This window comes from Bufo bufo, chromosome 1 (assembly GCF_905171765.1).
Source record: "Bufo bufo chromosome 1, aBufBuf1.1, whole genome shotgun sequence".
NCBI classification, from domain to species: domain Eukaryota; kingdom Metazoa; phylum Chordata; class Amphibia; order Anura; family Bufonidae; genus Bufo; species Bufo bufo.
Genome location: NC_053389.1, coordinates 560,207,196 through 560,231,033, shown reverse-complemented (window position 1 = coordinate 560,231,033; position 23,838 = coordinate 560,207,196).

The following is a 23,838-nucleotide window of genomic DNA, read 5'->3' as shown; positions in this document are numbered from 1 at the left end:
CTGAGATTAGCAACATCCCTAGCAAACAGGAAAGTTGCCTACTCCTTTACTATATAAGAAACTCCCCAGCAGCCATGTTCTGCAGTTTTTTTTGCAGTTTTGAGAAAGAGAGAGCAGTGACATTGCTGTGCTCTGTGCTTTCATCTGGATTCTATTCCTTATCATACTAATTAGATAGCTAGTTAGCTCATATACACTCACCTAAAGAATTATTAGGAACACCTGTTCTATTTCTCATTAATGCAATTATCTAGTCAACCAATCACATGGCAGTTGCTTTAATGCATTTAGGGGTGGTCCTGGTCAAGACAATCTCCTGAAGTCCAAACTGAATGTCAGAATGGGAAAGAAAGGTGATTTAAGCAATTTTGAGCGTGGCATGGTTGTTGGTGCCAGACGGGCCGGTCTGAGTATTTCCCAATCTGCTCAGTTACTGGGATTTTCACCCACAACCATTTCTAGGGTTTACAAAGAATGGTGTGAAAAGGGAAAAACATCCAGTATGTGGCAGTCCTGTGGGCAAAAATGCCTTGTGGATGCTAGAGGTCAGATGAGAATGGGCCGACTGATTCAAGATGATAGAAGAGCAACGTTGACTGAAATAACCACTCGTTACAACCGAGGTATGCAGAAAAGCATTTGTGAAGCCACAACACGCACAACCTTGAGGCGGATGGGCTACAACAGCAGAAGACCCCACCAGGTACCACTTATCTCCACTACAAATAGGAAAAAGAGGCTACAATTTGCACGAGCTCTGCAAAATTGGACTGTTGAAGACTGGAAAAATGTTGCCTGGTCTGATGAGACTCGATTTCTGCTGAGACATTCAAATGGTAGAGTCCGAATTTGGCGTAAACAGAATGAGAACATGTATCCATCCTCTGATGGCTACTTCCAGCAGGATAATGCACCATGTCACAAAGCTCGAATCATTTCAAATTGGTTTCTTGAACATGACAATGATTTCACTGTACTAAAATGGCCCCCACAGTCACCAGATCTCAACCCAATAGAGCATCTTTGGGATGTGGTGGAACGGGAGCTTCGTGCCCTGGATGTGCATCCCTCAAATCTCCATCAACTGCAAGATGCTATCCTATCAATATGGGCCAACATTTCTAAAGAATGCTATCAGCACCTTGTTGAATCAATGCCACGCAGAATTAAGGCAGTTCTGAAGGCAAAAGGGGGTCCAACACTGTATTAGTATGGTGTTCCTAATAATTCTTTAGGTGAGTGTATATAATACAGATAGTTAGTGTTCATCGAGCACCAAAGTGTTCGGGTGCTCGGATCGAACACCTCGGGATGCTCGGGTGCTCTACCAAGGGTTTACTCCCTACACTATCTTTCCCTTCTTCAGCACAGCTCTCCCTGACTAACACTGAGCCAAACACATGTCATCGGTGCTATATAGCACCCGATGACGCGTTCCGGCCACCTAATCACTGTAATGCCAGTAACCAACATGGCTACGGCATTACAGTGAAGGGCAGTACTCACCTGTACGTTTATTGGCTGCGTAGCAGCCAACAAACGTGCGGGGAGGAGACTTGAGCATTGCGCTCGAGCACATGCGGTATTCGGCCAAATACTGCCATGTGCCGAGTATCGAGATGCTCGAGCCGAACTGGTGTTCGGCCGAGCATGCTCGATCAACACTAGGGCCCCTTTCACACGTGTGAGTTTTCCGCGCAGGTGCAATGCGTGAGGTGAATGCATTGCACCCGTACTGAATCTGGACCCATTCATTTCAATGCGGCTGTGCAGATGAGCGGTGATTTTCACGCATCACTTGTGCATTGCGTGAAAATCGCAACATGTTCTATATTCTGCGTTTTTCACGCAACGCAGGTCCCATAGAAATGAATGGGGCTGCGTAAAAATCGCAATCATCCGCAAGCAAGTGCATGGTTCACGCATGGTTGCTAGGAGATGATAGGGATGAGCAACCCCGGACCCCATTAAAGTAAATTCACTGTATTATTTTCCCTTATAACATGGTTATAAGGAAAAATAATAGCATTCTTAATACAGAATGCTTACTAAAATGTCGATTGAGGGGTTAAAAAAAAATAATAAACTCCCCTCATCCACTTGTTCGTCTTCTTTCTTCTTCTTTCAGGACCTGCAAAAGGACCTTTGATGACGTAATCGCGCTCACCACGTGGTGAGTGTGGTGACGCCAGCACAGTTCCTGCTGAATGAAGATCAACACTACTCCTAAAGTCTAAGATATTGCAGCCTTCTCATTGTCCCACAAGCAAGAAGCAGTGAGGGATTATGGGTACTGATGAAAAAAAATATAGAATATTTGCGATTACGAAGATCTAACACTATATTCTAGATATTTGCGAATTCTCGAAGTGCCAATATTTGCGATAAAAATTTGCAATTACAATATTTGCGATCAACACTAGTGATCACCTGAAAAAATACCTTTTCTTGTTTTGCTTGTTTGACGGGTGATTGGCAGCACATGTACATGGGGCACTTATTGGAAATAAGTGTCCATACAATTGTTCATCTCCCATAATTGGAACAATCCAAAACAGAAAGCTGTTTGGATGAAGACATTGGGCCCTTCTGCACTAAGCCAGGAGTGGATGCAAAAAAAAGTTAGAATATAAAGGAAAGATCAGTACTTCTCTATCCACTCCTATGTTCTTCTCATAAAACTGGCACAAAAATTGCAGCTGTGATTACAGCCACAGGTTGTTGGTTTTTTTTCATGGTTTTTGTGAACATGTGAAAACTACAGAACCCAACTGATCATACAAAAAATGTGAATGAATGGGAGTGTTAACAGTATTCAATATTTTACAGAACATACATGTAATAAAAAATACAGACGAAGGCACGCCGAAACGCGCGTTGGGGTAGCGCCATCCTGGGTAACTCAGCACACGGTCCTTTCTAGGTGAGTCTTTGCTCTTCTATCGCCTGCACGGCATTTTGACTTTGGTGTTTCACCACACCTGGTCCCTTTTGCGGTTTGTTGTTTATTTTCCATATTGCACTCGCCAAACAAACCTCACCTCACTGCCGTGCGGGTTTGTTCGTGGACTCACCTATGCATTTAGGTCTTCACCTTGCTGTCGGGTCATAGGTTGGTCATTGTACCCAGTATTTTCCCGTGATCCATACATATATGTTTTATGATTGACCTGTGTGCTATCCCAGGGTGGCGCTCTTTCTCTGCTCCCATTCACTTTTTAAATGCCATTATATGTACTTGTTTCTTGACTTATGTATATTTTTTAATCATGTTCAAATAAAGCATATTCTTACTTTTTGGTACTATGAGCTCCATTTTCTTGTTCTTTTGCTGTTATACTCGGGAGCTAGTACCGAGTTACAAATCACGGGTGTCCTTTGTGGTCATATTGGGTGGGCACTGTCCTTCACCCTCCTCGGGGACGCCCTGGGTCTTTTTTTTTCTAATAAAAAAAAGTGTGAACCTAAGAATAACGCTATGCTGACATCATGTTTATGGCTTCCGTTTAATGTATACGTCAATACGTCATGAGAAATACATTAAAGGGATGCCTCAGACCATGCTATAAAGTGATGTTCATCACCTATTGTCCTGTTGAAAAATAAATAATAATAAATAAATAAATTATATATATATATATAATTAAGACATTCGTTTTTTTCTAACGAATGCCAATATATGGAATAGGGCAGGCTACTATGCTATTCCATACTGTTTTTTATGCAATATTGAAAACTACCATCCAGATAGAGGCCAAAATAACTCTTTTGATCTCCATCTGGCTAATGTAACCCAATAGACACATTCAGCATGTACGGTACGTTGGGAGCTTTAAACGACACAGCCTTAAACTACAGTTTGATGGCAGTTCTGCCTGAGATTAAGCATCCCATGGAAGAGTGTTATTTCTATCGTTATGTATCATAAACAACTTTTTCTTGTAATTAATCACTCTGCTCATTGCGGATTTTCAAAGAAAATAAAACACAATAAAAAACAACAACAAAAGAAACAACACTTTTTTCTGAATCTACTGTAAATGCAAACAGTATCTTTGTGTGCTTGTATGTAGGATCAGGTATAAATGTAGCAGATTTTGTCCCTTTTGTAAAGTCTACTGCATCTCTGCAAGCCATGTTGGTCAGGACAACCATTAATGAGCCATGAACTGGAGCCCACAAATAAAACTACAGCTTTCATCTAATATATACTTCCTGTTCTAACACTGCCCTAAATGTGTTTTGTTTCTCCTCTTATCTATTGAGTTTGATTAAATATGGCCACTTACAATGACTTGTATATATGTCTGTGTATCTGCACATTAGTCTTTTGCTATAATTGTGAAGGCTGCCTCCATGAGTCTGAGATGCCCCTATTTATGACAAACACAGGTGACAGGACATGCATTTTTCGCTCTGAACCTTTGAGCGGTGAGAAATGAAAGATGTGATCACATGGTGATAGACAACATAACATGTTTTCATTCAGATAAATCTGTTCCCACACATAACATCACACAGCTACCATCATGTATAAGGAATGTTCCCATGCTCAGTTACACAACTGGCCATATTGCGCTCTAACTGTACAACAGCCAGTAGTATCAGAATTTTTGTAAAGCATCTTGTAATCTCCTCTGCTAAATTCACAATAAATGTAAAGGCACATGCAGTGAAACTTTTTCAAGTATTATAATTGCATGCCTTTAGTAAAGCCAGGGGTGCACCTAGCCTTTCTGCTACCTGAGGCAAAAATTGAAATAGTACCCCTCAGCCATACTGATAAAAAAAAAAAAAAAATTGAACGGACATTATATACCGTGCAAAAAAACTTACAGGATGATACAATACAACATTACATACCTATTACTTCCAGTGATGCTTCCTCTAATGTAAACATTGTCTTTTCTCATCTTTTGGACCAGACCACTTTAGTGGCTTCTTAAGCCGCATCTCTTCTTTGCAAAGTGTCCAACATCTTAGCTTCCTCACTTTTCCATAATCCTCCTCTCCTGGTGCCCCAGCATTATTATTATCCTGCTGCTACCCCCAATACTGTGGTCACTGTGCTAAACAATGACCACAAACACAATACACTAAAAATAATAGTGCCATACAGATAGTCCCCTCCATAGTGATAGACTGCTCTTAATAGTAGTAGCTCCAGTAATTATAAAGCCCCCCCTGCAGTGCCTCCTGTAGTTATAATGACCCCCTCTAGTTCCCCCGTATTATGATGCTACCTGTAGTGCAAGTACCTATAATCACCCCTGTAGTGCCCATTATTATAATGACCCCTGTATGATAATGCCCCCTGTATTATAACCCCCCCTTTATTGCCCACTATATTATAATGCCATCTGTAGTGGCGTGGCCTGTTTTGTAATGCCCTACCCCCTATTAGTGCCCCCAGTAGTTTGTGTGTATATATGTGTATATATATAGGATAAAGAAAGACACCGCAGCACGTCCGTTTGGTGAAATAAGTGGGACCCTTTATTCACCTGTGCGACGTTTCGGTCCGCTTACTGGGACCATTCTCAAGCAATACAGCAATGTGAGAACTGTGAGCATTTTATGCAGTCGTAGTCAATTAACATAAGCGAGTGACAATCAGTAAAATATATAAAATACAAGAGATCTAATACATGTCAAAGGTATACAAATGTGATAGGCCCGGAAGGTAGTTAAGATCAAAGCTGTGGTCGGCATACATAAAGCTTCCAGGTATACAAATAAATCAATAATACAGTACAGATATACAAGTGGCAATTAATAGTGAATCAATATCACCTGTGATTATGTGAGGTTGACAGGACCGAGCTTGGAGTTGGGCGTGCTCGATGGTGGGAGGATAAACTGTTGCGTGATGCACCGCATGGAAGCGGCGTCCCGGAACTGCAGCTGCGCATGTCCGTGACGTCACTGTAGGTCAAACACATGATCACCCAGTAAAACGTCACGTGACACGGCGACATAACATATCAATGCCGTAGGTAAAGGTAAAAACCAACTTCAAAGTGAAAGATTCTGTGTCAATACACGGATAGAACACCCAGGGTATGTGGTCGGGCGTCAAACCATCAAGCGATGCGCTGACGTCCGGCATCTACGTGCACAGAAAAGGGGGAGGGCGAAACAGCGGCAGCCATCGCCATCCCACTATGCTCGTCACAGTTAACCCCTTATCGGGTGGGAATCCTGCACAGTAACTTTCCAAGTATACAAATGTCAGTAGTAGATGTAGCAGTAGTAAACAGTATAATAAGCAGTGATCCAGGGATAAGCCGCACATGTTTAGAGTAAGCATCACGCCTCCCGCTGAGCAAAGCCCCTCCAGCAACAGGTCCTGAAAAGTGAAATAAAAGAAATATATTATCCAAATATATTCATTAAAAACAAAAAAAACAATTTTTTCAACACGTATGTCGACAGGGACAAAACCAAAGGGAGTCATATGAAAAGCCATGGCCTGTATTCTACATTCAAGCCCATCGGACGAATGGTTTGTAGCTTAAAAATCCATTCGAACTCGCGTTTTTTGAGCATTTTAATGCGGTCACCACCAGTCCGCGGTAACGGAACATGATCAAGGATCATAAACTTGAGGTCTCCTTCAGCATGATCCAAGGCCGCGAAGTGGTGTGAAACAGGCAGGTCTTTACGTTTTTTCTGTATGGAAAATCGATGTTGATTGAACCTGGACTTAAAGTCACATGTGGTTTCACCCATGTATAATAATTTACAGGGGCACCATAAAACGTAAATCACAAAACAAGAGTCACAAGTCAAATAAAATCTGAGGGGGTAAGAGATCCCAGTTTGTGGGTGGATAAATTCCCGTCCCTTCACCATGTATCTACAGTTTACACAGTGAAGGCACGGGTAACTACCAGTTTTTTTGGGGGCCAGAAGTAGTTGACGTGTACTTTTTTGTGAGCCTATATCATTTTTGACTAATCTGTCTTTTATGTTACGGGCTCTCTTATAGGAAGTGAGTGGTCTATTACAGAATTCAGGGATGTTTTTGTGCTCAGTTTTCAGGATTGGCCAGTGTTTGTTAATTATTTTATTAACATGTGAACTTGCTTCACAGAAGGTGGAAACAAAGGGTATTCTTTGAGAATTCTCACGTTGAGTGCCTTGAAACAATTCGCTTCTCTCTTTTAAATTGCTACGTTTACGTTGTTGCTGTAGTATGGAAGCTGGGTATTGTCTTTGTCTAAAGCTTTGTGTCATGGTCTCCAGAGTGGCATCGAGCACAGAGGTATCACTGACTATACGTTTAGCCCTGATAAACTGGCTGTAAGGTAATGACCGCACCATCATCCGAGGATGTGCGCTGTCAAACCTCAAGATGGTATTGCGGTCAGTGGGTTTAGTATAAACCTCTGTGCTCAGTGCCCCTCTCGTGCTACGTACGTTCACATCCAAAAAGTGTAGCATATCTGTAGAAAATTCCAAGGTAAATTGTATGTCTGGAATCAGGCTATTTAAATAATTATGGAACAGGTGTAACTCAGAGGCAGTACCTGTCCAAATAACAAAAATATCATCTATGTATCTCCACCACCTCAGCACATGGCTGAAGTGGTGGGACACATAGACGTGCTGTTCCTCCAAATGGGAGACGACCATGTTGGCGTAAGTGGGGGCCACATTCGTCCCCATGGCCGTCCCTCTGATTTTCATATAATAGTCGTCCCCAAAAAGGAAGTAATTATTATGTAAAATCATGCGCAATAAAGCCAGAAAAAAAGTGCGTGCCTCAATGGTGTAGTCAGATTTAGCTAAGGCGGATTCCACAACTGCAATCCCTATATCATGCTGTATAGAAGTATACAGACTGACGATGTCGAAGGAGGCCAAAATGGCGTCCTCCGGCATCGTCACGTCTGCTAGCTTAGACAAAAAATCAGTGGTGTCACTCAAATAAGATTTTGAGTTAACCACATATGTCTGCAGAATCTTATCTAGAAAGATAGAGGCATTACTAAGTAAAGAGCCACGGCCAGAAACAATAGGTCGGCCGGGAGGACACTGTAAGTTTTTATGGATTTTAGGCAATAGATAAAATAAAGGGGTGACAGGATGTTCAATCTGTAAAAACTCGCTTAGTTGCTCATCAATGAGGCCCATTTGAACATAGGTGTTAATGAGTGACTTAAATTCATGTTGTATATCAAATCTGGGATCCCTTTGGAGTTTTACATAAACTGCAGAGTCAGATAGCTGACGGACTGCCTCTGTCAAATACATAGCAGTATCCATGACCACTACCGCACCACCCTTGTCGGCAGACTTGATGGTGAGGGAGTGGTCATGGATTAACTGTTCAAGTGCCTGTAATTCCTGTTTGGAAATGTTAGGGTGCTGGATGTGATCCAAGAGTCCAGAGTGTTTGAGCTCCTGTATGTCACCCAGCACCGCGTCTGAAAACACGTCAAACGCCTTGGAAGATATTTGAGGGGAAAAATCCCTCTTGACTCTCAATCCCCAATCAGATAAACGTAATTCATGCATAGGTTGAGTAGTAGCACTATGTGCATCCTGAAAGTGGATTTTTAATTTAATTAATCTAAAGAAATACAACAAATCGGCTTCCAACTCATACCAATTGATACCACTCGCCGGACAAAAACTCAAACCCTTTTCAAGTAGCTGTATTTGTACCGGTGTCAATATGTGAGAAGATATATTTACCACCGTAAATATATATATATATATATATACAGTACAGACCAAAAGTTTGGACACACCTTCTCATTCAAAGAGTTTTCTTTATTTTCATGACTATGAAGGCATCAAAACTATGAATTAACACATGTGGAATTATATATAACAAACAAGTGTGAAACAACTGAAAATATGTCATATTCTAGGTTCTTCAAAGTAGCCACCTTTTGCTTTGATTACTGCATTGTACACTCTTGGCATTCTCTTGATGAGCTTCAAGAGGTAGTCCCCTTAAAATGGTCTTCCAACAGTCTTGAAGGAGTTCACAGAGATGCTTAGCACTTGTTGGCCCTTTTGCCTTCACTCTTCGGTCCAGCTCACCCCAAACCATCTCGATTGGGTTCAGGTCCGGTGACTGTGGAGGCCAGGTCATCTGGCAGCATCAATCTCCTTCATGGTCAAATAGCCCTTACTTTCAAAGTTTTCCCAATTTTTCGGCTGACTGACTGGCCTTCATTTCTTAAAGTAATGATGGCCACTCGTTTTTCTTTACTCATTTTTAGCACTTTCAGGCCAGTCTCTTAGAAGTGACTCAGAGGGAGTTTTTTTGCAACAGCAGAGGCCAGGTACAAATGTGGCCAGACAGGGCCCACTACTGGAGGACGAGGAGGACGAGGATGAGGAGGAGGTGGAGGAGGATGAGGATGAGGATGAAGCATGTTCACAGCGGGGTGGCACCCAACGCTGCTCGGGCCCATCACTGGTGCGTGGCTGGGGGGAAACGGAGGACGATGACGATACGCCTCCCACAGAGGACAGCTTGTACTTACCTCTGGGCAGCCTGGCACACATGAGCGACTACATGCTGCAGTGCCTGCGCAACGACAGCAGAAGTGCCCACATTTTAACGTGTGCGGACTACTGGGTTGCCACCCTGCTGGATCCCCGGTACAAAGACAATGTGCCCACCTTACTTCCTGCACTGGAGCGTGATAGGAAGATGAGCGAGTACAAGCGCACGTTGGTAGACGCGCTACTGAGAGCATTACCAAATGTCACAGGGGAACAAATGGAAGCCCAAGACGAAGGCATAGGAGGAGCAAGAGGTCGCCAACGCAGCTGTGTCATGGCCAGCTCCTCTGAGGGCAGGGTTAGCATGGCAGAGATGTGGAAAAGTTTTGTCACCACGCCACAGCTAACTGCACCACCACCTGATACGGAACCTGTTAGCAGGAGGCAGCATTTCAATAACATGGTGGAACAGTACGTGTGCACACCCCTCCACGTACTGACTGATGGTTCGGCCCCATTCAACTTCTGGGTTTCCAAATTGTCCACGTGGCCAGAGCTAGCCTTTTATGCTTTGGAGGTGCTGGCCTGCCCAGCGGCCAGCGTTTTGTCTGAACGTGTATTCAGCACGGCAGGGGGCGTCATTACAGACAAACGCAGCCGCCTATCCACAGCCAATGTAAACAAGCTGACGTTCATAAAAATGAACCAGGCATGGATCCCACAGGACCTGTCCATCCCTTGTATAGATTAGACATTTATGACTACCTTCCCTTAACACTATATTCTTGTACTCCAGGGCACTTCATTCAATCCTCTTTTTTTAATTTTACCATTATATTGCGGGGCAACCCAAAGTTGAATGAACCTCTCCTCTGTCTGGGTGCTGGGGCCTAAATATCTGTCAGTGGCCTGTTCCAGTGGTGGGTGACATGCAGCCTGATTCTCTGCAATGGGACCTCTCTCCTCTGTCTGGGTGCCGGGGCCTAAATATCTGACAGTGGCCTGTTCCAGTGGTGGGTGACATGAAGCCTGATTCTCTGCAATGGGACCTCTCTCCTCTGTCTGGGTGCCGGGGCCTAAATATCTGACAGTGGCCTGTTCCAGTGGTGGGTGACATGAAGCCTGATTCTCTGCAATGGGACCTCTCTCCTCTGTCTGGGTGCCGGGGCCTAAATATCTGACAATGGCCTGTTCCAGTGGTGGGTGACATGAAGCCTGATTCTCTGCTATGGGACCTCTCTCCTCTGTCTGGGTGTCGGGCCTAAATATCTGACAGTGGCCTGTTCCAGTGGTGGGTGACATGAAGCCTGATTATCTGCAATGGGACCTCTCTCCTCTGTCTGGGTGTCGGGGCCTAAATATCTGACAGTGGCCTGTTCCAGTGGTGGGTGACATGAAGCCTGATTCTCTGCAATGGGACCTCTCTCCTCTGTCTGGGTGCCGGGGCCTAAATATCTGACAGTGGCCTGTTCCAGTGGTGGGTGACATGAAGCCTGATTCTCTGCAATGGGACCTCTTTCCTCTGTCTGGGTGTCGGGGCCTAAATATCTGACAATGGCCTGTTCCAGTGGTGGGTGACATGAAGCCTGATTCTCTGCTATGACATGAAGCCTGATTCTCTGCTATGGGACCTCTCTCCTCTGTCTGGGTGCCGGGGCCTAAATATCTGACAGTGGCCTGTTCCAGTGGTGGGTGACATGAAGCCTCATTCTCTGCTATGGGACCTCTCTCCAATTGATATTGGTTAATTTTTATTTATTTTATTTTTATTTTTATTCATTTCCCTATCCACATTTGTTTGCAGGGGATTTACCTACATTTTGCTGCCTTTTGCAGCCCTCTACCCCTTTCCTGGGATGTTTTACAGCCTTTTTAGTGCCGAAAAGTTCGGGTCCCCATTGACTTCAATGGGGTTCGGGTTCGGGGCGAAGTTCGGGTCGAGTTCGGATCCCGAACCCGAACATTTCTGGGAAGTTCGGCCGAACTTCTCGAACCCGAACATCCAGGTGTTCGCTGAACTATACTGTTAACCCTATATTGTCAATTCTAACCATTTATACTGGTCATACCATGAGCTCTACCCATTTAGCTATTACTGCCATGTATTTATACATTTTCTGACACTTTGAGTCAGTACATTTTATGGCATGAGCACAATGTCCATAAATTATTGTTCAGACCTGATAACCTCTATGATGCAAATTGATTACTTCTTTTCTTCAACATGATCATACTTGATGTCATTCTAATATTACTGCCTTATATTGTTAGTATTATTTCAGTGTTTGAAAAAGGTCACTTTTGACCGAAACATTAATTGAGTTGCCTTACGAATAAAGATTGAATTCTGCATAACATTGGAAGTGCTGTTGTTTATATCTGATACTATATATATATACAGTGCTGCCCATAATTATTCATACCCCTGGTAAATTTTGACTTAAAGTTACTTTTATTCAACCAACAAGTAATTTTTTGATGGGAAATGACATAGGTGTCTCCCAAAAGATAATAAGACAATGTACAAGAGGCATTATTGTGGAAAAAAAAAACATTTCTCAGCTTTTATTTACATTTGAGCAAAAAATACAAGATGTTCCGCACTGTGGAAAGTCTCAGAGGACGTGGTGGGAAGCCAAAACTTAGAGAGGTGAAAAAGAATCCAAGGATCACCAAGGCCATCCTGGTGAATCTGAGCTCTGCTGGTAGAAATGTCTCAAGGCAGACAATCCAACGGACACTGCACACTGCTGGGTTCCACGGATGCAGACCAAGGAGGACGCCACTTCTGCAGATAAGGCACACAAAAGCTCGCTTGGCCTTTGCAAAAGTTCATCTGGACAAAGAAGAAGACTTCTGGTCTTCTGTGTTATGGTCAGATGAAACAAAAATTTTATTTTTTGGTCACAGTGATGCTTCCTTCATTTGGCGTAAAAAAGGAGAAGCCTTCAACCCAAAGAACACCATCCCCACTGTCAAACATGGTGGTGGGAACCTAATACTTTGGGAGGGGGGGTTTCAGCCAATGGACCACGGAACCTAATCGCAGTAAATGGCACCATGAAAAAAGAGCAATACATGAGGATTCTCAATGACAACATCAGGCAGTCTGCAGAGAAACTTGGCCTTGGGCACCAGTGGACATTTCAGCATGACAATGACCCAAAATACACAGCAAAAGAAATGGTTAGCAGACAACATTAACGTTTTTGAGTCCAGACTTGAATCCAATTGAGAATCTGTGGAGGGAGCTAAAGATCAGGGTGATGGCAAGAAGACCCTCCAACCTGAAAGATTTGGAGCTCATTGCTAAATATACCTGTGGAGACATGCAAAAAGTTGGTCTGCAATTATAGGAACCGTTTGATTGCTGTAATAGCCAATAAAGGCTTTTCTATTGATTATTGAGAAGGGTATGAATAATTTTGGACTGGACACTTTTTGCTCAAATGTAAATAAAAGCTGAGAAAGGTTTTTTTTCCACAATAATGCCTCTTGTGCATCGTCTTATTATCTTTTGGGAGACACCTATGTAATATAGAAAAAAAACGGAACAGCACCTCCTGAGACAAATCGCAGGTGCAAGCTACCCGGCAATAATACAGCAAAAAAAAAAAAAGCAAACAAAAAAAGTAGCAGCACACCACTAAATGCACTAAGACTGAGTGAACAGGTGAATGTGTGAACAGGGTCACATACATGACGCCAATACTTACTGAAGAAGCTCTTAGTGCATATTATTGATCAAAAATATGTCGGGCCCACCTACCAGATGACAAGGTAGCTTCTTATCAGGTGGAACCTACTCTAACAAGGAGGGTCCAGCTCCATTGTTACTCTGATTAAAAACACCAAGGGGTGGGTGATGGGCGGGGAGATGGGCGGGGAGACCTCACAGTACCCTTCCCCCTTAACAGTGACCTCCGCAGTGCCCGCCCCTTTAACAGTGACCTCCACAGTGGCCTGCCCCTTAACAGTAACATCCACAGTGAAAGCCCCTTTAACAATGACCTCCACAGCAGCTGCCCCTTTAACAGTGGCCCCTGGCCCCTTAACAGTGACCTCCATAGCGCCCTGCCCCTCTAATTCTAGGGCTACACGACATGTGTCGCGCAACATTTTGTCTCAACAATTTTTTTTAATGATAGGCTATGGTGTCGCACTGCGACATGCGACATGCTGCGACTGAGACACGACAGTCGCAAAAAATCCATGCAAGAAGGATTTTTCAGCGACTCTCGCATCGCAGTCGCGCGACATTGGTGCGACATATGTAGCAGTGCCCTATGTGCCGTGAAGCCCTAGCCTAAAGCTGACCTACAACAGTGAAGAAAAATGGCAGGGTTATGGAAACCTGGAATAAAACTGTGTGTATGTGGAGATTAAAGACCTGCAAGCTTCTATTGGCTGATAAGGTGACATGTGACCGTGTATATGGCAGTTAGGATATGAACGAAAGACTTGCAGGTCATTTTTTGGGAATATCTCAGGAGAGAAGATCGGTCCAGTCATTTGGTCGCCCATAAAGAACAGACAGACAGACACTTATTTCTATATATATATATATGACGGTAACGTATACTACACACAGGGGGGAGGATAGTGACCACTGCGCTCCACCCTCACCCCTGGCCCTGCCTACTTGCCTCGCAAGTCCTAATGACAGGGGACAACTAGACGGCAGTCCCTAACTTAGGATACGTGCTGGGAAGACAGACAAGACAAATAACGGAACGTGAACGGACCGGGTCAATACCTAGAAAGCTACGCAGTACTAAGGAATGAGCAGAGAATAGTCAGGAAAAGCCGAGGTCAAATACCAGGAGAGAAACGAAGTACAACAGGAGTCCGCAAAGAATCCTCAGGTGGAAGCCGGGGTCAGGATACCAGGAGAGATGCGCAGTACAGGAGGAGCAGGCAGAGAATCGTCAGGGAACAGGATCAGGTAAGTATACAGGAACAAAACAATCACCAGATACCTAAAATTAACAGGCAACCTGTGGTCAGCAGGCTGCCTGTATTTATAGTGGGGAGTGAGGGTCATGTGACGTGGCCAGCGTCACATGACCGACAGACAGATAAATCGAGCACCGAGTGATCAGCTCGGCGCTCAAGGCAGACCTAGGAGCAGGGAGCCTCCCAGCTAGCAAAGCCGCCCTGGGAACGAGGCCAAACACAGATCCTCGCTCTCGAAGCTAAGCAGTAGGTCTGTGGCTGATGGGAGACCGAGTGCCCCTTTGGCGCCCCGTGACAATATATATATATACATATATATATACAGTCCTGATCAAAAGTTTAAGACCACTTAAAAAATGGCAAAAAATCATATTTAGCATGGCTGGATCTTAACAAGGTTCCAAGTAGAGCTTCAACATGCAACAAGAAGAAATGGGAGTGAGACAAAACATTTTTTGAGCATTCAATTTAATGAAAACAACGAATAAACTGAAACAGGCTGTTTTTCAGCTGATCAAAAGTTTAGGACCACACCTCCAAAAAATAACTAAACCCCCCCAAAACAGAAATCCAACTTCCAAACATGAACTCAGTAATGAGTAGCTCCGTCGTTATTGCTTATCACTTCCAAAATTCATTTCGGCATGCTTGATGCAAGCGTTTCCATGAGGTGAGTGGGAATATTTCTCCAAATGGTGAAGACGGTCGCACGAAGGCCATCTACTGTCTGGAACGGTTGTCCATTTTTGTAAACTTCCCTTGCCATCCATCCCCAAATGTTCTCAATTGGATTTAGATCAGGGGAACACGCAGGATGGGCCAAAAGAGTGATGTTATTCTCCTGGAAGAAGTCCCTTGTCCTGCGGGCATTGTGTACTGTAGCGTTGTCCTATTGAAAAACCCAGTCGTTACCACACAGACGAGGGCCCTCAGTCATGAGGAATGCTCTCTGCAACATCTGGACATAGCCAGCGGCCGTTTGACGTCCCTGTACTTCCTGAAGCTCTATTGTTCCACTGAAGGAAAAAGCACCCCAGACCATTATGGCACCCCCTCCACTGTGGCGAGTAGAAAACATCTCAGGTGGGATCTGCTAGTCATGCCAGTAATGTTGGAAACCATCAGGACCATCAAGGTTAAATTTTTTCTCATCAGAGAATAAAACTTCCTTCCACCTTTGAATGTCCCATGTTTGGTGCTCTCTTGCAAAGTCCAAACGAGCAGTTCTGTGGCGTTCAAGGAGACGAGGTCTTTGAAGACGTTTTTTTTTTTTTGAAGCCCTTCAGTCTCAGATGCCGTCTGATGGTTATGGGGCTGCAGTCAGCACCAGTAAGGGCCTTAATTTGGGTCGAGGATCGTCCAGTGTCTTGACGGACAGCCAATTGGATCCTCCGGCTCAGTGCTGATGAAATTTTTTTGGGTCTTCCACTTGACTTTTTTGTTCCATAACCCTCAGGATCATTTAAGAAATTCCAAATTACTGTCTTACTGCGTCCCACCTCAGCAGCGATGGCGCGCTGTGAGAGACCCTGCTTATGCAGTTCAACAACCCGACCACGTTCAAAAAGGGAGAGATTTTTTGCCTTTGCCATCACAACGTGTGACTACCTGACAGAAAATGACAATGAATCCACATCTTTGCACAGATTTGGCCTTTTAAAGGCATGTGGTCCTAAAATTTGGATCAGCTGAAAAACATCCTGTTTCAGTTTAATCATTATTTTCAATTAATTGAATGCACAAAAAATGTTTTGTCTCACTCTCATTTCTTCTTGTTGCATGTTGAAGCTCTACTTGGAACCTTGTTAAGATCCAACAATGTAAAATAAGATATTTTTTGCCATTTTTCAAGTGTTCTTAAACTTTTGATCAGGACTGTATATACAGTCAGGTCCATAAATATTGGGACATCAACAAAATTCTATCATTTTTGGCTCTATACACCACCACAATGAATTTGAAATTAAACTAACAAGATGTGCTTTAACTGCAGACTGTCAGCGTTAATTTGAGGGTATTTACATCCAAATCGGGTGAACGGTGTAGGAATTACAACAGTTTGCATATGTGCCTCCCACTTGTTAAGGGACCAAAAGTAATGGGACAATTGTCTTCTCAGCTGTTCCATGGCCAGGTGTGTGTTATTCCCTTATTATCCAAATCACAATGAGAAGATAAAAGGTCCAGAGTTCATTTCAAGTGTGCTATTTGCATTTGGAATCTGTTGCGGTCAACTTTCAAGATGAGATCCAAAGAGCTGTCACTATCAGTGAAGAAAGCCATCATTAGGCTGAAAAAAACAAAACAAACCCATCAGAGAGATAGCAAAAACATTAGGCGTGGCCAAAACAACTGTTTGGAACATTCTTAAAAAGAAGGAACGCACTGGTGAGCTCAGCAACAACAAAAGACCAGGAAGACCACGGAAGACCACGGAAAACAACTGTGGTGGATGACCGAAGAATTATTTTCCTGGTGAAGAAAACACCCTTCACAACAGTTGGCCAGATCAATAACATTCTCCAGGAGGTAGGTGTATGTGTGTCAAAGTCAACAATCAAGAGAAGACTTCACCAGAGTGAATACAGAGGGTTCACCACAAGATGTAAACCATTGGTGAGCCTCAAAAACAGGAAGGCCAGAATAGAGTTTGCCAAACAACATCTAAAAAAGCCTTCACAGTTCTGGAACAACATCTTATGGACAGATGAGACCAAGATCAACTTGTACCAGAGTGATGGGAAGAGAAGAGTATGGAGAAGGAAAGGAACTGCTCATGATCCTAAGCATACCACCTCATCAGTGAAGCATGGTGATGGTGGTGTCATGGCGTGGGCATGTATGGCTGTCAATGGAACTGGTTCTCTTGTATTTATTGATGATGTGACTGCTGACAAAAGCAGCAGGATGAATTCTGAAATGTTTCGGGCAATATTATCTGCTCATATTCAGCCAAATGCTTCAGAACTCATTGGACGGCGCTTTACAGTGCAGATGGACAATGACCCAAAGCATACTGCAAAAGCAACCAAAGAGTTTTTTAAGGTAAAGAAGTGGAATGTTATGCATTGGTCAAGTCAATCACCTGACCTGAATCCGATTGAGCATGCATTTCACTTGCTGAAGACAAAACTGAAGGGAAAATGCCCCAAGAACAAGCAGAAACTGAAGACAGTTGCAGTAGAGGCCTGGCAGAGCATCACCAGGGATGAAACCCAACGTCTGGGGATGTCTATGAGTTCCAGAGTTCAGGCTGTAATTGACTGCAAAAGATTTGCAACCAAGTATTAAAAAGTGAAAGTTTGATTTATGATTATTATTATGTCCCATTACATTTGGTTCCTTAAAAAGTGGGGGGCACATATGCAAACTGTTGTAATTCCTACACCGTTCCCCTGATTTGGATGTAAATACCCTCAAATTAAAGCTGACAGTCTGCAGTTAAAGCACATCTTGTTCGTTTCATTTCAAATCCATTGTGGTGGTGTATAGAGCCAACATTTTTAGAATTATGTCGATGTCCCAATATTTATGGACCTGGCTATATACCGTCAGGTTCATAAATATTGGGACATTGACACAATTCTTAACAAGTGGGAGGCACATATGCAAACTGTTGTAATTTCTACACCGTTCACCTGATTTGGATGTAAATACTTTCAAATTAAAGCTGACAGTCTGCAGTTAAAACACATCTTGTTTGTTTCATTTCAAATCCATTGTGGTAGTGTATAGAGCCAAAAATGTTAGAATTGTGTCGATGTCCCAATATTTATGGACCTTACTGTATATATACACACACAAATAAAAAATCCACAACACTCCAAGAAGTGCCTATTCTTGTCTGCATGTTTTGCAGACAAGAATAGGCATTTCTATAATGGACCGTCTGTTCCATTCCGCAAAATGCGGAAGGCACACGGGCTGCATCCGTGTTTAGCGGATCCGCAATTTGCAGACCGCAAAACACGTCACGTTCATGTGCAAGAGGCCTAAGGGTACATTCACACGATGGTGTGTAATCCTTTTCCGTTTTCTGGTCCGCAAATAACGGAACCGTGTGTCCGTAATTTGTTTCTGCATCGTTCTGTTCCATGTGTCCCCTTTTTCAATATTAATATCAGAATATTTTGCACCAAGCTCAGGAGGCAGGGACTTCAATTATGCGGAAAAAAAGGATCCGCAAAAAAAGGATGACATACAGAATGGTTTTCGTCCGTCTTTTGCAATTCACGGATCCATTGGCTTGAATCGGGCTGCAGATTTGTGCGGACAATAGTAGTACAAGCTTCATATTTTTGTGGATGAGAAATGCGGAAACATGGATGCAGACAACATACTGAATGTTGTCTACACATTTTATTCATCCATAGGAATGAATGGATCCACATTTATTCTGCAAAATGAGAAACGGATGCGGATCGGACCCAGATAAAATTATACAGGCTTGTGAATGTCCCCCAATCCTGGGAATTCTTCTGAATTCACAGGAGCCACCTGCCTTTTTGTAAGTTAGATTTGTCCCTTCTTATCTGTTCTGTGAGCTCCAGAGCTGAAAACAAACATAGTGAGAAGTATTACACATAAGAGAGATGCCCCCAGATTCTGAGTGAAATGCATCTAGCTGTGCAGCTGAAATAGGGAATAATATGGCTGTAAAATACATTAGGGAAGCCCCAAAAAAATACACATTGCTTCACAGTTATGCTTGTGCAAAGAAGCACAGCCATTATGGGTTATAACAATACCAGGGTTCTCTCTATATAAGAAAGACAGAGAAGGCAAGAAAGGGGGAGGGGTGGCCCTGTATGTGAAAGATAGCATAAAATCTAATTTAATACAAGTTAGCAAGAATGTACTAGCAGTCTAAACTAGTACATGGATTGCAGGATAAAACTTACCAGGTAAGATTAAAGGACCTTAACATGTATAGCTTGGAAGAAAGACGAGGCAGAGGGGATATGATAAAAACTTTTAAATACATAAAGGGAATCAACACGGTAAAAGAGAAGAGAATATTTAAAAGAAGAAAAACTGCTACAAGAGGACATAGTTTTAAATTAGAGGGGCAAAGGTTTACAAGTAATATCAGGAAGCATTACTTTACTGAGAGCATAGTGGATGCATGGAATAGCCTTCCTGCAGAAGTGGTAGCTGCAAATACAGTGAAGGAGTTTAAGCATGCATGGGATAGGCATAAAGCCATCCTTCATATAAGATAGGGCCAGGGCTATTCATAGTATTCAGTATATTGGGCAGATTAGATGGGCCAAATGGTTCTGCCAACACATTCTATGTTTCTATGCAAAAATCTTTTTTGAAAACTCAGATATACTTTAAAGTAACACCTGAATGCTTAAAAGAATTCTGTAAAAAAAAAAACTGTTTCAGCAGTAGATTATTATGCTAATAATATACAGTACTGTACCTGGGGAGCAATTTGTTTGAACTTTCCCTGATCAGTTTGGTCTGACTATTGTTGAATATGGGTATGTGATTTTTTTTTTTAAAGCCTCTTCATTGTTTATATCAGTCTAATTACCTGCACACCGTCTCCAATGTTTAGTCCAATTCACCTGATTGGTAAGGTTGCTGAAAGGAGGACAGGCATCAATATCCTGATCCTGGAAAATCCCTTTAAAAACAGATGCTGCTTATGCATCATCCTTAAAGGGATTGTCTCATCATAGACATTGATGGCATATTGCTAGGATATGACATCAGTGTCAGATAGGTGCAGGTTCCACCACTGGGGCCGGTTCTTATCTGTAAAATGGAGCCCACAAAATGAACAGAGAGCAGCCGCTTGTGTGGCCACCCTCCATTCACCACTATGGGAGTTTCGAAAATAGGAGAGCACTGGCTCAGCTATTTCCGACACTTCCATAGCGGTGAATCGAGCGGTGGCTGCTCTTGCACAGTGCACTTTCCATTCATCACTATGGGACTTCCAAAAGTAGCTAAGCTTGCTCGGCTTGGCTATTTTTTTGGAAGCCCCCCAGCAATAAATAAAGACTGTGTTGTGCATGCGCGCTGTGCATTCCTTCAGTTTGGAAGCTCCAATTTGGTGATAGGAGGTGGAACCCACACCTACAGTATGTGACATTTTAGGCATATTCTAGCAATATGACATTAATGTGTGAGATGAGCCATCGCCTTTAAAATCAACACCAATGATATATTTCATGAATCAGCTGTCCTAAAAAGAAAGTTTATCTACCTAGTATCTATTGATCTATCACTGAAAGCATCACTTACATGTAATATATATAGAAGGTTCGCATACAGACTGTGCAATTTGCCTGTAAAAGGCACCCAATAGGCAGTGTAAAGTAAACTATTAGTTGGTCTCAGTTGACCTCATTAGTCATGGGGAAGTTGAACAAGCCGCCCATTTGGCCCACCTACAAGGATAATGAAGGCTATTTTTATTGCAGTGAAAAGTTGCAGGGAGATTCATTCTTTAATCATTTCGGCTTTGGTACTTCAGTTGGAGTATTTTAAAATGGCTGGAGAAGCCGTGTAAACATTTCTCTTCACCAGTAGATGTTTATATTACTGAAACTGACCTGCCATGAAGCAAATGATGAATGTACTGCTCCAGCAGACCATTGGCACAGTGTATTGATGGCTACAAGATTACTGCCTTTTTCGTAAGAAGTCCTCTTAACCCATTTAGTACTTCCAAAAGTAGTGCTTCCGTGCTGTTGAAGCATGATTTTAAGCCACATTCTTTGATATATTCACACCACTAATAAACAAATTGAAGCAAAGTATTATTCTTTTCTTTTTTTAGATTTTATTTTAAATAAAATATTTCACTGTGACTTCTTTTTAAGTCTCAGGCCTCATGCACACAACCGCACCGTGTTTTGCGGGCTACAAATTGCGGATCCGCAAAACACAGATGCTGGCCGTGTTCGTTCCACAATTTGCGTGTGCATGAGGCCTTAAAGGGGGTTTTAAAACTCAGAGCTTAACCTAGTGAGTATACAGATAGCAGTGATACACCTGGACAGCATCAGAATGGAAATGTTTTTGTACACCAAGTATTATTCACTGCCTGGACAACACCTTTTTCAAACACTATGAGATCGCATAGCAGATATTAATACTTTGTAATAATGACAAATACTTCCTCTGTCAGGGCTGAAATAATAATGTCAAACAATGCCTAAGAAACAACTTCATAGTTTCAGGTGCTGCACATCTCGTATCATCTGAAGGCAATCGTCTATGCTGTGAAGATACGAGATGTGCAGCACCTGAAACTATGGATACTGGAAGCCTGTGCTAGCATTTCTCCTGCAGTGTTGCTATCAGTGTGTGAAGAGTGGGAGAAGAGGGTTGCATTGACAATCCAACACAATGGGAAGCACATTGAACACATTTTATAAGTGGTCAGAAACTTGTAAATAACTCATTAAAGAATAAAGTTACATTAAAACCAAGCACACCATTGTTTTTCTTGTGAAATTCCCAATAAGTTTGATGTGTCACATGACCCTCTTCCTATTGAAAAAACTAAAGTTGGATTCAAAATGGCCGACTTCAAAATGGCCGCCATGGTCACCACCCATCTTGAAAAGTTTCCCCCCTCACATATACTAATGTGCCACAAACAGGAAGTTAATATCACCAACCATTTCCATTTTATTAAGGTGTATCCATATAAATTGTCCACCCTGTAGAAAAATACAATGGTTCAAATCCACATCTGTGGTGGTCTAGGGCAGAGAAGATGTAAAGTTTAAAGTCCTGGTGGTTAAGGGCAAATAAGTGGTTAACTGTAAAATATCTGGTGGTCTAGAGTGAAAAAAGGGTCAATATCTAAGTCTTGGCGGATGGGGGGGGGGAGATGGGCGGTAAGTTCCTTATCCCATGTAAGTCAATTACAACCAGGCTCCCGTGGAGCTTGTGCAGACACAGCTTCTGTGCTTCCACAACCCCTAGAAAGTTGTATTATTTCGTATTGCATTTGGAGCCATAACAGTATGTTCAAATATGAAAAGGGGTTCATCACAAATATCTTAGTTGTCTCAGGGAACTCATCTTCAAAGATTAAACATTATATTCACACTTCTAATTTTAATGTTAATGACAAAGTATTTTAAAATTTAGAAATTTCCATATTTTGTTGGCCCCTTAAAAAAACATATTAAATTTAAAACACAGCTATGTAATCTCATCGAAATGTGTGTGAAACACACATGAAATAAATGCAATTAGCAGGTGATGCATTGTAATCTGATATCTCTCTATAAACTGAGAGGAAGGATATTGATAATCTGACATATCTATGAGGTCAGTCCCTGCCCTGTCTTCGGAGACTGCTGGCCTATGATTTATCCAGCACAGCTGCACTGTAACGTGCGCTATACCTCACTTCCAAAATGAAAAGCACACGGCTGGATGAGACAGTTTGTCAAAGACTCAATCAATATGTATGCACAAGGAGGTATTACATACCCTTAGCATTATGTGTTACATGTAACATGCTCATTCCATGCTCTAAGGAAAAAGTCTTTAGCTCTGAAATTATTTGCACATCCCCTAATTCGGAACATAGTATTTCATTAGATGTGATGGCTACTAATGTTGAGCGAATCGAAGTTAACGAAGTGGAATTAAAATTGGAATTTCAGGAAAAATTTGATTTGCCACGAATCTGAATTTCGTGGTATCAAATCAAATTTTTTCTAAAATGGCTGCTGCACATGTTACAAAGTGAAAGTAATCACCCATAATGTCATGCAGAAAGCAAATCAGCACATAGCCAGCCCCTGTGATGTCACAGCCCTATAAAATTTCTCATCCTGGCTGGTATCCTCCATTTTACTGTGAAGTTAGTGCAAGGAGAGACGTAACAGGCACTAGGGCCAGTGTTTAGGAAAGACAAAATATTACTATTGAGCAGTTCAGGGACAGCACAGAGCTAGGGTAGGGATTAGTGTTGATTGAGTACCATAGTGCTCGGGTGCTCTACCAAGCACCCAAGTATAATGGAAGTCAAAGGGAGAACCCGAGCATTAAACCAGGCACCCCCTGCTCTGAAGAGGGGAGGGTGCCTGGTTCATAGGAAAAGGTCAGAAATTGATGGAAACACCACTGAAATGGTTTAGGGACAGCATGGGGAGGATGTCTGGATGCATCTTGGACTCCCAGGTCGCTGCTAGGAACGATGTTGTCCGAGTAGTGCGCCACTTTTACAGACTGACAATAATACGCACAAAACCGAAGATAAAATCGATTTTAGAGAAAACATTTTTTCCTGTATATTTACTTGTATATGAAGTGCAAGTGCTGCCAAAAATTACAAGGAAGAGGCACTCTGATACAACCTGTATATCACATGAAAAAGGGCCTCATTCACATTGTGGTACAATTGTTCATGTAGTGGGACTCCTACACTCA